A 13,857-nucleotide genomic window follows, 5' to 3' on the forward strand; every position below is an offset into this window, starting at 1 on the left:
ATCAAGTAAGTTTTCAAAAAGTGTGTGGCATCATAGATCATAAGTGGTGGAATGGAGTGATTTCTATACTTTTTTTTTTGCCTCCATGCTTGCTGATCATCGAGCTGCCCCCAGTGGGTCTTGAGCCCTTTCATTCCCTTCTGGGTAACTCTCTCAGTACAGGGGTGAGAGCCAACTGGAGAGGTCATCTGGGCAACCATGGAGAGTATTTTGCTTCCAGTATCCCAGCAATGACAGCATTTTTGATAGAACCTAAAGTATCTCCCCGTTGGCTTACATAATGATCTCCCCTTGTGTTTAAGGATACAAAATCTGGGTGAGAGTCAAAAAGAATGCTTGGACAAAGACTCTTATCAGTGACAGAGCTCAAATAATGCACTTAATAAAGTTAAAACATTGCTAGAAGAACAGATTTTTTATTGGTACTCATATTTTGAAGAATATGATGTGTGAAATGCAAATGTATGTCATAATTTAGTGACTTCCTCAGTGATTTGCTAGAAAACCACTTATTTCACGAAGGACAGACCAAAAATGTGAAGAAAAAAATCTAGGCCTTCTGCAAACCTCTGGACAGTTTTGAGGTATGTCCACTGTCCTGACCATGTTTGACCAACCAGAACTGCCGCTGCTTCTCCCCAGGATGTGTGCGAAGGTGTTGCTTTTCATTTCCAACCTCCTCTGCCTGGCTGTTCCATCATGTGATACACTGGCTAAACATGGGTTGTCTGGGCTGTAGTTGGGGATTTATTCTTCTGTAACACACACGCATCCAGGAAACTGTAAAGAAGAATGAAAGTTGCCTATTATCTGTTTTTATTTTCATATACTTCTGTATGTTGCATAAGTATATTTAATAGATAAAATCAATGTATGCTTAAAGATAATGGAAGTTGTTGAGATTCTAATTCTTAGCCTTGTATCGCCTCGCTGTGCAAGTATGTACTTAAAGCTATTAATGGGATGGGGGACTTTGTGGTTATGCACTGAGTGGAAGTTTTTTGTATTTAAACAAACATTATTAAAATATGTATGACATAGGCAATTTATACAAATGAAAACTAACTATACTGATATAAATTTAGTTGCAAACATTATTCATCACTACATAATTGTAGTTGCAAATATTGTACATCACTTGTAGTCTATTCAGTCATTGTTAGTCAAACATTAAATAGCTTATTCAAATCCTGCCTCCTTTTTAAACCTCGTTCCTCCTCTGCATGTAGTTTTATCTCCGTTACTATATTCACTACTTTGGTTTAGAATTTGATTTGCATTTTTGTCAACCAGCATAATTAGACTCTGCAAGGCCTTACTATGTCTAGCAATACTCCGTATCCTAGCTCAAAAAGTAATTTCCTTAGTTACACCAATTTGCCCACCCAATAGTACTACTACTGTCTGTAGAGAATCAAAAGTCTCAACTCGTTACACTCTCAGAAAATATGTTCCCAGTTACCTCCTTTCTTCCCCATCACACCTTCAACATTTGCTGTCTACCTGAGGAATAACTGAGTCCACTTGGGGTATGTAAACACTTCCAAGCAAAGATCCTAAATCTTCTAGAGTTTGTTGCATATTTGGGAGATGTATATCTCCATTGTTTCTTCGTGACTTGTTTATCCAGTCTCTCTTCACAATGTTTTCTAACCTTGATTCTTGGTTATTATGCAATATTTTGTATGCTTAACCAATTATTCCTTTAACGGCAGCTTCAGTTCTAGATTCTACTAAAAACTCCCGAGTGCTGGTCTTTCATTTATGATCCCCTCTTTTTTTTCTTTTTGCCTATACTCCGATATTAATTCTTGATTGGGAAGGCAATCTCTCATGCAGTCCAAATATATTCTTAGCCCCATCCCATTCTCTTCCCTTTCCCCCTCCAATTATTTGCTCCCAATACCTTGGTTCTTTTTAACCAGTTTTCTCCAATAAATTTCAGCCTCCTATTGTCCGTATCCTTAATTGCAGTCCATCCCTGTTGGCAGAATCTCCTTTCTGCATTCCTCTGTTGGCTTAGATCTTAGAATACATTCTGCTACTTGATAAATATAATATTCTGCATGGTTATTCTCCTTAAGGATCTGCATCCATCTCGGCCTCTCCTTGTTTCTTGAGCCCCCCCCCCCATTTCATCCTCATTCCTTTCCACTTTGAATTATAGGTTTCTGCTTGTGTGATGTATAGGAGCCTTAACTGTGTAGCTCTGAAATACACCTTCAAATTTGGTAATCCCATACCTCCTTGCTCAATTGGAAGAATTAGCTTATCCCACTTGACTTTTTTGCTGTGTTCCCCTCCAGATAAAATCCTTCAACTCTTTATTGCTATCCACAACTTCTCTGGTTGATAAAAATATGCCGTCTTCCCCTCCAGATAAAATCCTTCAACTCTTTATTGCTATCCACAACTTCTCTGGTTGATAAAAATATGCCTGGTCTGTGTATAAAACTAAAGGGACAAAAACCTTCTAACAGTTTGTTCAGTCTCTTCCCACATATCCTTAGCTACCACACAAGAATCCTTTTTAATCCATACTAAAGTGCTTCATTTTAATATGTCCCCATAAGTGTGGATATTGCTAAACCAGTTCATGTGGGGGTACATATAGCTATTGCCTTTGTTTTAGCTTTATTAATTTTGTATCCCGAAAATATTTGAAACTACCTTAAAAAATATTCCACAACACTGAAATGTCCTTTACTGATTTTTATAGAGTATAAACTAATATCTGCAAATAGCCAGTTTTTCTTTACTACCATACCAGTTATATCGTTGAATTTCTGAGTCTCCTATTTTCTTTGCCAATGGCTCTAAATATAGTGCAAATAACAAAGGGGAAAGAGGATACCCCTGCCGGATTCCTCTGCTCAAACCAGAAAGGAACCCACCCACTTTAAATTTTGCCTTTGATCCTTAAAGCATCCAGTTGATTAGGAGGATGTATGATCAGGAAATGCAAATTTTCCATTGCTCTGCTCATAAATTCACAGCAACAGTGCTATTTTCTTACATTCACCTTCCCTCTGGATAATCAATGTTCTGTTTGATGGCAAATGTTTGCTTCCCCTCCACAAAACCACATCAATCCAAGTCTGTTAATTTTGGCATTAAATTTAACATTCTTTTTGCCATTATATACATAAACACTTTATAATCATGGTTTAGGATTAAAATGGGCCTGTATGAAGCTGGGTGTGATGGGCCTTTACCCTCTTTGGTTATTACAGCCACCACTGCTTTCTTCCATGAAGTTGGTGCGACTCTCCCTCTTAAAATACAACCTTGCAGATATCTGTTATTTTGCACCTAACTTCCACAAGAATGTCATCTATTCCTGTGTACTTTCCTGTTTGGTTATACATGACCATTTTTATATGCTCTCTTCCTATCCTAACTATTAGCAATTGAGCCTCCTCTGCCTCTAACATTGGCATATTTAATTCTTCCATAAACCTTTCTTGATCTCCATATTTTTCTGCTTTATATAGACTTTCATAAAAATTTCTGATACTTCTAGTTACCTCTACAGGATCTCTTATCTTCCTTGTTATAGGCTCCCTAAGCTTGGTGACAACCCTTTCTACTTTCTGTTGCCTGATTCATTGAGCTAAAAGTTTCTGTGCTCTACCATTATAACAGTTGCCCAACAGCAATCTTTCTAAACTCATGCATATTAGTCAGGTAATCCTTTATTTTCTGCTTGCCACTCTGCAATTTTCCTGTTCTTGTTCTTTGAGATTCCCTCTAGGTTCTAGAATACTTTAACATTTGTCAGTCCCTTTAAATAATTCTTGCTGCGTCTTAACCACATATCTCTCATTTCCATGCCATTTTAAACTCCACTTTTTTATCCCACTCCCTAGCTATATTTTCAGAAGAAATTTGTCTTCTCTAATAACTCCTGAATAATTTCCATAATCCATTCCTTAAATTCCTCCCCAACAGTCTCATTTTTATTTCATTACCATACAATTTTATTTTCATTATTGGCACTTTAGTTATTGGATGTCTATCAAAACTTTCAATTAAATGTACATGTTCCTGTGAAATGATAGCCCAGTTTTTGTATCTTGGGGAATATATAAATTCACTCTGAACTAGTACTGAATTCACATCTTCCATGCCAAATATTTTCATAACTTTCTTCAAAAATCTGCCCTTCTTTGTTGTATCTTTCCTTCTGGGCTCAACAGATATATCTGCTGCAAATCAAAATTCCGGTCCCCACTGATAAGTAGTATCACCTGCTGAAAAAATTCCAGTCCCCACCGATAAGTAATATCACCTGCTGAAAATTGATTATTTTTAAGCTCCATTATTAGGTTTAATATACATATATGGCAGTGTAATACTCTTCCCTTGCCAGTAGCCCCTTAGTACTAAATATCTACCATTATCTTGTTTTTATCTTCTATCATTATTGGAGCTTCTCTTGCAATTAATATATGTACTCTTCCTTTGCCCCAGGTATTCCGTTGAACAACCTTCCTGAATTTTTTTTTTATCAAATTCACATGTTCACTTCTTTCCAAATGTGTCTTCTGTACCATAACTGTTTTCACTCTGCTTTTAAATGCATTGCACTACTCTTGTATACATCTGTGAGACATTAAAGATGATACTGAAAGACTTGCGTTATTATTCCCACCTTTTGTAACTTTTTTATTAAGTATCTAGTTCCAGCTTTTGTATTGCATGCTTGCACTAATGTTTGACAGGTTTACCTTTTATACAGTTGTTTATTGTCATATCCATTTGAGCCTATGTCACATCTTACAGAATTTTTTGTTTTATTGAAAGCCCTTACACACAAACTATACCTCCAATATACCCCAAAAACCTATTAACTTAATATTAGCACACAAAACTATGTACAGCTTCAAATATTAAAATGTCACCTTCCTAATGAACAATTGTCCCAAATTGACAACACACTGAGTAAGGTTAACCTAAAAGGAAGGTTCTTCAAGCGAAGATGCATGGTACAGCCTGTGCTTCTAAGTGTATTTGGGATTGTCTTGTCCTTCTTGCTGTTTCAGAATGAAAAGACTTAAATGCTTTCAGAAAACATTTTCTCCTAGCCGTTTAAAGCCATTAAAAGAAGTATTCTGTTTTTTGTTTACGAATTGTCTCCATGGAGACATGAGAACTAGATGCAGGGTTGCTTCTACAAGTATTTATTTGCTAGAGAAGAGCTTTATTATATTCTATGTTTGCTTTCTTAAGTCTGTCAGTCATTCTCCTATGCAAGAATGAGAAAAAAGCACAACTTTTTCTTGTATTATACTCTTGAACAGAATTTTCTTTACATTGCCAATATTTCATAACGAGGAGTAAATGAGTAAACAACAAACAAGGAGAAAAAGAAAAGCAGGGAAAATGGGGGCAACTGTTTACTTGGGTCTATATTATATCAAATGGAGAATGGCTGAAAAGTTTACTTTATACATGCAGATGTCCTGCACTATGTAAATATTGGTTTATACTGAAAACCTAGAAACTGCATCGGTTGACCGGCATGTGGTTGACTTGCAATTTTCAAGTCAGCAGAATGCTGAACCAAAATGGATTGATTACACTACAGCAAATAAAGTCGAGCAGTTGGGTTCGACATTGTGCAGGGGGATCATGGGAATTGGCCCATTTCCTCACTGTAGTGCAATCTCAGAGTTGGTATATTTAATGTGCAGGGGTGTGAAGGCACAAGGGGCCATAGCCCACCTGCAAAATAGTAGAATTAACATACCATTGACTGTACAGTTTAATGGTACATTAATGTGCATAGCAGGGTGAGAGTGACGTCCCCTCCTATGTTGAATACATCAAACTGTGGTGGTCTATGTATTCATTTTCATTTAGGCTTACTTTTTGGCTTTCCGACTTTAGCATTTTGGGTCAACATTCTAAATGGTTGACAAGCTGATTCAAAATGCCAGTGGTAAACCCTAAAATATTACTAAGACTAAAAATTACTTTTACTTGAACTCCTTCATTCCTCTTCCTCTCTCCTAAGTGTACCTCCAAACAATGATATTTTATTTCCAGTTTGATGACCGGGGAGGTCCACTGGGCTCAGAGCCAGTTTTCAGTGGAGGCCCGGAGAGAAAAGCTCTGCATTACATAGTTAAGTTACATTTACAATCATAGTAAAGAAGACACAATTGCAATTTCAGTCCATGCTAGAGAACAGGAATAAGTTATTTGGTTACATAGTACCTAAATATTTAGGATGGCAGTGGTAACTTAATTGAGAGGGAGAATAAAGACTTGGAAGGAAAACAGAGAGAAAAAAAGGTGGGATGGATTATTTATAACATGTACGATTATGTTTACAATATGTACGTTTATGTTAGATTAGCTTGTACTCAGAAGTTTAAGGGGCAGATTGATTATTAGGCTAGGTGGGGAGAGTGCAGAAGTAGGGCATATGCTTTAGAGTCCCCGACAAGTTTAACAATATCAAAAAAAGTCCAATATTTCCAAGTTTTCTTGTTTTGACATGTTTCACAAACACAATGCTTTATAATCCCACATTTATTTGCCATTTTTAGAGTTGCTGGTTTTATCTCCATCCTCCTAAATCCAGTCTCTTCCTTTCCAGAGTACCCTCTAGTCAACTCCTGTGCTTTTTATCTGTCTCAAGCATTTTCTGTTGAAACACTGGGAAAGGTTTCACTGGCACAGTCTGTCTATGGTCTTTATTACTGGAAGAACAAGAAGCAGAATCTCCTTCTGAAAAAACTTTTGTATTTCCTTCTCAGCATGTTCTGCATCAAAAATGATTTTGTCCCTCCAGGAAAGAATATTCTGAAGACAGCTGGATAAAGCAGTTTGAATCTCATGCTTGCTTCTCAACATTCCCTGATTAGTGGAACAAATTTAGTCCTCTTCTGCCTGGTGTACAGTGAGTAATCATTTTTCACAAACATTCTTCTGTCTCCCACTTTTAGTAATTTGTCCTTCTGCTGCAGTTTTGTCAAACAACTCCTCCTGCTGGTAGGATTGCTATTAAAGGTTTTGGTTATTTTCTCATGGCCATGTTTGGTGCACACACAATGTGCCCTTTCAATTAACAACTTTTGCTGTGGAAGGCCAGTCCAGTTGCTTATTTGTGCTTTTATAAAATTAATACAGTCCGTTCTCTGTTACAGCAGGAAATCTTAGATTTTCCCTGTGTGCTCTGTCCTCTTAATTGTATTATTTTTTGAAACCTCTCTTCTTGAGCATCTTCATAGGTTCATAGATTAATACTAGGCTAACTGCCCTTGGGGGGGCTATTTTAAGCTTTGCCAATTACCCTATGTGAGAATCAAACCCTGCACCTTTGTGTCTGTAAGGTAAACACCTTCACCATTATACCAACCTCCCACGCTAGGTAACCTTTTCTTCATTTCAGCAGATTTATTACCTCCTATGAAGATCTATTTAAAGCTTCTTCCATTTTATTCAGCCTTTTGTTATTTGAGTTGATGTACTCCATCAGTGTTTCATTTATTTTAATTAGCTGTGAGTACATTTGACTTATTTTTTCCTCCAGGTTACCGGAAGTCATGTCTTGGCACCAAAGTTAGAGCTTGAAGAGTTGCAGAATTTGAATTTCTTTTTTGCTGGCATCCAGGCAGTGCACTTACTAGGCAATACTGAAATTTGCCTCCAAAATGAGTTCACTGGCTCTCTTCTGAGTTTCTGTTTTCAAAGTGGGAGAGCTTTGATTAAGCTGTTACTCAGTGTGCAGCAATATTGGAAGTCCTGGGTGGGAGCTTTTAGGATTAGGGCTCTGGGAGGGATGGTTAACATTATGGAAGAGGAGTTACTGGGGAGTTGGAGCACTTGCTGAAGGAGTGGCAGTGGGAACATGTATCTCAAGCTCATATAGACGCACTATTAATATTTCATAAAGAACCTGGAAAACAAATATTTGCTCCTATAGTTGAAATGGATTTATATAAATGCTGCTTAAAATAAGGGAAAAGAAACTGTCAGAGTAAAAATACAGCTGAACACCATCACAAGCACAGAATATTCTTAAGCATTTTACACTGCATTACTGGTTGTAGACTGATAATATACATACATGATATATTTTGTAAACCAGGTGTTGGATGTCATGCTGATTAATTATAGGAAGATTAACATACAAGTTACTGGAAAAAGTTTGAGCTTCATCAGTACCACATGTTAAGAAATTTGTCCAGTGAAGGTTAATGGCAAAGTGTACCTGTACATTGTTTTCTACAAACTGTCCAAGCAATAATATCTTCTCCTTTAGTAAAGTAATTTCCATGTGCATGTCAAGCTATTCAATAAATTATCATGCACATGCATGTGAGCTTGCTGAGCAAGAACTAACAGTATATTGAAATTATTTGCTTCATCTTACATTTTTTTTATGTTTAATTAGCTACTATAACCACACAGGAAGAATTATTTTCACAGTAGACTTCATTTAAACACTTGTTGCATGTAATTTAAGTGCCTAAATAGCTTTAATTAATATAACATCACAATATGTTTGACACTAATTTTTTTTATGGAAATTATAGTCTATGATCAGACACTACCCTGTCTAAGAGGGCTATTGTCCATGCAGCCGTAACAGAGCTTTGCATTTTTCCCAGCTAGTATCCTGGGGAACAGAACATTTTCTTTATTTTTAACCTATGCCCCAGTGGTGACATGAGCACATGTATCCCTGCAGGGGCTGCCTATACCCCCCTTGTCTATGCATACGTGCACCCTCACATGCACCAACAGGGGCTATCTTTAATGGGTTTGGCAGCCATGCCCACATGGCACCAAGTCCCTACATCTTGACAGGCATCTGCTCCCTAGCTAAGGCCCTGACATTAAGATAGCTGGAACATACCAGGTGGGAACCACCATTCTCCCCCTGTGCTGTAGTCAGCGTTTTTATCCCTTTATGGCAGTGGTTCAGACAGTATATTATGTTTTAACTGATTCTATTTGTTTTAATCCTGTTTGCTGAAATGTGGTTTGGACTGTATGAACAAGACAGGACATTCCACTCCATGATGACATGCTGTACACCCAACTTCAGTCCTGAAGCTTTTGGGTTAGCCACATCAACAAAAACTCTTAAGTACTTATACATGCTATACCTGTGTCTTCATCCCTGGTAATCCATTTAATGCAAAGAAAAACAAATGCCAATCTTAGCCTTGTTTAGCTCTAGAATTACACAGGCAATTTCCATCAAGTCTGTGAGACTATAAGTGGCAAAGCTTCTTTCTTTGTTGTTCTGGTTACCTCATGATGTGAAGGGCAGTTTCTTTTTGTCTTTACTTTGCCAGTGGAAATTCAGCAATATATTTGTATGTAGTTTGATGATGCATGCACTATGGCAGGTTGTGCCAACATTAGAGAATGCATTTTTTTTTTTTTTAAAAGTTTGGTAATTGGATAGCATTCACTGCACACAGATGAACAGCAAAAAACACTGATGAGTTTTAAATGAATGCAGGCACTCCTAAAGAAGTAACAACATGTTATGTTAAACCCATCTCTGTTGTATGTTATACTTTTTTTTTCCTAAACCTGCATATTTGCACTTTTCAGTGTTGGAAAATATGTTTGATTCATTTCACCAAAGCAAGCTACAGTAAAACCTACTTCAGCCAAGCAAACCCATGCTATGTTTTCTTGAAACAAAGCAACTTTTATAGAGAATTAAAACTCCACATTTTCTGTGATGGACATAGCCACTTCCCTGCATACTCCAGCAGATGTGTACCCTAACCCACTTACTTTATGTAATCAAGGCCTAAATTACTGCACCTCAGAAATATCTCCACTACCACAGTCTCAGAGTATTTAGACACATAGACACATAAACACATACACCTTCTAGTCACCTGCCAAGAATGCCAGAACTTGTCACAGCTGCTACAGATTGTTGTCTCAATTTGTATTTTCTGTCCCCCCCCCCCCACACACACACTTTTAAAGTTAGATCACAAGTATGGGCATTTTAGTGAGTTTTGGGTAATCGGATATCAGTGTACCTTGAAGAAAGAGAGACCGATATTTCAGTACCTATCAATGACCTCTCTCCAATATGCAGTGACCTTGGAGTGATATTAGTATAGCAAAGGGAGTGAAGGACCTGCTATTTTTTTTATATTACTTTTTAACTTTTCACACTGGCTCATAAAATATCAAGCCTGACTACACACCTTGCAAGAGAAGGTTATCTGGTTGCCTGTGGCCATCTGCAGTTTCCCAAAAATGGCACCTGCCACCTCCTCAACTTAAAGTTGAGGACATGTGCTCCTGTAACCATGTAATTGTAGCCAGCTGCTTGCCACAACAGTAACAAGTGGCTTCCTATAATTACCAGTTGGTAAAACACACACACCCACACACACACAGTGAGTGCTTCAGCTGTGAACTTAGATACAGTATTGGCATTTATTTATAAAGCCGTAATATGTAAAACTATGTTATTACAGTAACTCATCATCACCTGCCAGTCATACTCACTAAGAGCTTGCATCTAGGGTAGCCACCCCTTGGTTCTACCCTAATTATGTCTCTGCCCAACAAGAACATGTGTACTGTAGCTATTGTTTATGAGCTGATGTCAGAGCTTATGTATTACAAGGTTTGGTGTAGTGAGCAGATGAATAAATGGAGTGAATTCCTCACGTGATATATATTTTAGCATGTATAAGACACTGGAGACTCTATTATTTAAGTAAAGTTTGTTTATACTGCAACTATGTCATCTTAAAGTTATTTCCAACCTAAAAAAAAAAGCACATTGTCAGTCACTTACATCTCATCGTTTAAAGTCTGTTAGAAGAACCCAACAGTTGATGCAGTGATTTTTTAATTAACTTTCAGCTCAAAATAAGCTGCCTATGACTGTTAGGTATATCCACAACTTAGACTTGTACTCCAGCAGTGAATCCACATGCAAACATATGGTGCTCCACAGGTAAAGCTACAATTAGTCTTCTAGTACTCTGCAGGGTAAATCCACAGCTCCTTCTGGTTATGTTCCCCCTAAACATATTCACGCTTGGTCTTACAAATCCCTCTCCTAGAGGAGCGAACATCTCTATATGTTTGGGTTGCAGGGCTTATTAACAGCACTTCAGCAGGTATTTTACACTTGACTGTTACAAAATTAAATTACTGTATTATATAGTATATACATAGCATGGCTGGTTATTACAAGATTTTACCACCATAATACATAGTATATGAGCACTTTTACACAAGTGAGACAATGATTACAATGCTTCATTGAGATAGTCACATTGATCTCCTACCCAGTGAAACTCCTGTATGAGCTCTGACATTGGTCTCCTACCCAGTGAAACTCCTGTATGAGCTCTGACATTGGTCTCCTACCCAGTGAAACTCCTGTATGAGCTCTGACATTGGTCCGTAGGAGAGCAAGTTCAACATCATTTTGTTTCTTCACTTCTAGAACTCTGGAAAATGTTTTAAAATGGTTCCTGAAGCATACTTCTCAACAGTCCAGATCAGAATGTTCTGATTTTTGCCTCATATTTTTAATATGTTCCTCATAAAATTTAAGGTTGTCTGGCAAATTATTGAGGACTGAAGTCTGAAAACCAGGACACATTTGAGTTTCAGACTTTTTAGAATATGCATGCTAATGCAAAACCTGCTATTCTAACAACATTCTAAGTTTCTAGTAGCAATAATTAAACATCTGTTCCAGATTGTGGACCTTTGCCTCCCCTGTTATTTCTGGCTTTGTTCAGATTTCTTGCATTAAGAGGTTGAGAGGTATGTCCTGCAGGCGGATGATTTTCCTTTCCTTTGTCTTGCTTAAATGAGAAGTTTGCCTCAATGATCTATGTGTTATGTCATGTCTCAGCCACTTCCATGGAGCATTTTATATATGTGTGTGAGGATATTGGATGTTGATGTCTGTGCTAGCATGACTGGCTGAAGTTTGTAAATTCTTGCAAATAATTGTAAATTACCCTGTATTATATGTGCCAGCATGACTAGCTAAAGTTTTGTAAACAAGTTTATGTTTTTGATTATTACTTTGATTTATGTAAGATGTTTGAATCAAACATCATTCTTCTGGCTGATCAACTGTACAATGTTTTTTTTTTCAAGAATTCAGAATGTAGGTTGTCAGTCAGCTGAGCTAGATGTGATGCCTCCATGTGCCAGAGCTGAAAGAAATAGAATCTTCACAGCAGCTGTATTGTTTACTTTTTAAAGTCTGATATGAGAGAGTAGAATTCTCATAACAGCTTTCTGTGTCTTTAAACAAAAAAACATTCTGCTATAAAAGCAGCTTTCTGTGACTTTTTTAAAAAAAACATTCTGCTATAAAAGCAGGTGCTGAGTCAGTTAAAGTTCAGTTGTAGTTGCTCAGTTGTTTTCCAGATCAGTAGTTATCACTCCGTTTGTTTTCCAGAGCTGTTCAGCAATAATAGCAAGAGTTGTTGTTTCAGTCACTGAGGACCATACAACTGCCTGAAGAGTAGGCATAAATTCTTTTACTTCTGCCAGGCAAGATGAGTTAATTAGATTAGACAAGGACAGCTAATCTTTAGATAGTTAGGGAGCAATAGTTAGATAGTTACAGGTTTTCTACATTCAGTGTGAAACCTATCCTACAGTTTTATTTTCATAATTCCTGTGTGTGAAACTCTGTGGTTTATTAGAATCAGTTATTCAGTGTATAGATGTTTTAAATAATTTTATTTATTATTAAATATTTTATTATCTTTTATTATAGCTGGTTATTTAGAAAGTACTTTTAGTGACCTGAGAGTGTTAATGCTTTTTGTGATAACGCCAGGCCACTCCAAAAAGCCTTTCTGCTTTGATTATATGCTACCCTTTATATCAATATTTATTTTACCCAATATAATGGAACGCCCCTTTTGAAGTGTATTGTGATATTTGACTGGTGGCAGCCATTACCTTGTAATTTGGGAAAGAGGACATGTAAATCTCTGCCAGTCTTTTCCAAGTGTGTACGTTTGTGTGAGCATCAAATATTTAAGAGTGAGTGTGTAAAATACCTAAAACTGGGACACAGTGCTCTGCAGTGGTTAGTGTGAACACCCATTTGGGGAAGTGGAGTGAATCATATAGTCAAGTCCCAGGTTTTCAGCCTGTTCCTGGTGTACTTTTAGGGGAAATTGTGCATTTCTATCCCTGCGTTCAGTGACACTCCCTTACTGGAGGCAGTGGTGAGGACTGATGCTCCTTAGTTACTGCTCTAGGTTTAAGTGGGGTCATCACATTATTTGATACCAGTGATGTGGGATTTTAATTGAGCTTTTGTAGCCTGTGGGTAGTTGTCACTGAGGTGTGCACTCTTGACAGCCACAAGATAAACATACAGAGTTTCATTTCACAGCAGTTCTATTTACTTTTTAGTCAGTTTGGTCAGGGACAGCAGGCAAAGATGTCAGAAGAGGATTATAGCAAGCTGACCAGGAGCCAGTTGACCAAGGTGTGTGAAGCCAAAGGACTGGTGCATGCCAGCCTGGCTAAGGAGGCAATGATCCCAGCCTTAGTCACAGCCGCAGAGACCTGTAGTTCGGAGGATATCCAGTTTGGCATTGTCTTGTTTATTGTGCCATTAAAGACCAGATTGTCTTGACGTCCTTGTATCTCTGCAAGTCCAGTATCTGCACTAGCAATAGAACCAAGGGCCTAAATGTTCTACACACAGATAAATAAAAACAGAGAAGGGTCAGGTTTATAACCCAGTGCCTCATAAACCACTGAAATAAATGTTTTTGTCTGTTAAACAGTGCATCTCACTATCTTCCTTTAGACATAACTTAGATGACTAGGTTGATATCCACAATTCTACTTCAA

General features: G+C 37.5%; 1 long non-coding RNA gene across 1 annotated transcript in view; it reads right to left on the reverse strand.

The window, feature by feature from the left end:
* Positions 1-396: 396 nt before the first annotated feature.
* The window catches only part of LOC122800025, a 64,182-nt gene continuing 50,721 nt past the window's right edge, over positions 397-13,857 (reverse strand). The window contains exon 2 of the long non-coding RNA XR_006364520.1: positions 397-780. This is a non-coding gene — a long non-coding RNA (uncharacterized LOC122800025). The remainder of the gene's footprint in view (positions 781-13,857) is intronic.

This window comes from Protopterus annectens, chromosome 4.part0 (genome assembly GCF_019279795.1).
Source record: "Protopterus annectens isolate FY-2018-M chromosome 4.part0, PAN1.0, whole genome shotgun sequence".
In the NCBI taxonomy this organism is placed as follows: Eukaryota; Metazoa; Chordata; order Ceratodontiformes; family Protopteridae; genus Protopterus; species Protopterus annectens.